The sequence below is a fragment of the Pinus tabuliformis genome, chromosome 5_2 (genome assembly GCF_031772625.1).
Source record: "Pinus tabuliformis cultivar Carrire ecotype Pingquan chromosome 5_2, CPIR1, whole genome shotgun sequence".
Lineage (NCBI taxonomy): Eukaryota > Viridiplantae > Streptophyta > Pinopsida > Pinales > Pinaceae > Pinus > Pinus tabuliformis.
This window is the reverse complement of record NC_142306.1, coordinates 25433237-25434529: the sequence shown is the minus strand read 5'-3', so window position 1 is coordinate 25434529 and position 1293 is coordinate 25433237.

The window sequence follows — 1293 nt, the reverse complement described above, 5'->3', positions numbered from 1 at the left end:
GAATTCTTGAAATAGGGCTTTATAAGTTTGGATTTCATCATCCGTACAACAAGCACCTATATGAATATTTTGAATAATTCCAAGCTTAACTGCAATGTCAATAGGAACCATTCGAGAGATATTTTCCAAATTTAACTCAGAATGAGAATGTTGCAATGGATTCTGTGGTTCTTTGACATAGTCAGTCATAAAAATAGAATAAAAATCATTTTCAAAATGATCAAGCTCAAGTAAAAAAGAAGACTGGCGATGCATATCTTCCCAGGGTAAATCATCAACAGACAATAGTTCATGAATCTGCTCATTAGTGTGAACAAGATCAGGAAATGTTGTTGTACCTAAGCTAGATATAGAAAGTGATTCCCCTTGGACCACATTCATTGGATCAATTTCGGTTGAATAGGGATCACAAAATGACTGTACAACCTGATATGCAATTTCAAAGGGACTCAAAGGCATCGCGCCACCAAATGAATCCACCTCAGAATCAGAGGGAACAATCCGAGGATCATCAAAAGTAATAGTATTAAATGAAATAATATGAATATTTGTAATAGAAGGTGATACGTTAGGAAGAGGGAAGGAAAAAGTTCCTAGTAAACCAAAATCTTTAATCAAACCTACGACAACATCCTTGTAAGGGATAATCGTGTTACCGATGTGTTGAATACTATCTCTAGAGGCTGGATTGGATGAAAAATAAGTTAGCTGGTCTATCGTAATGGTCTTTCTATTATGAGGGAACTTGATAAGCTGAAAGACCGATGAAACAATAGTAGTCATAGCATAATACCAACTATGACCCAGGAGAAGGTTGTAATCTAGAGGGGCATTAACCACTTCCACATCTAGATTTACGGTTTTTCCTTTGACCCCTATAGGTAAATCTTGTAAAATACCAAAAGGATGGAACCCTCGGCCATCAAAAGCCTTTAAAATTGTCAAAGACTGATTGAGTGTGGGAGAACCAAGCGATTTCCAGCACTGGATCGACATAATACACGTAGAATCCCCTTCATCAATCACAGTCCAAAAGCAAGGTCTATTTTTGACTAAAACTGGAATCTGAAAAGTGATTTGATGAGGGAGGTGGGGTGTGCTATTCTCTAAATTGAAGATTATTAGGTTTGAATCTTGAATATCAATAGCTCCTATAGAAGACAATAGTAATTTACGTTGTGCTGGGCACGATTGCAACACTTCCAAATCCGACATTGCTGAAGGGTAAATAGCTAAGTCTTCAACAATGTTATAATTCTAAGCAGCTCTCGCATGTGGATTGAAAGCTAATTT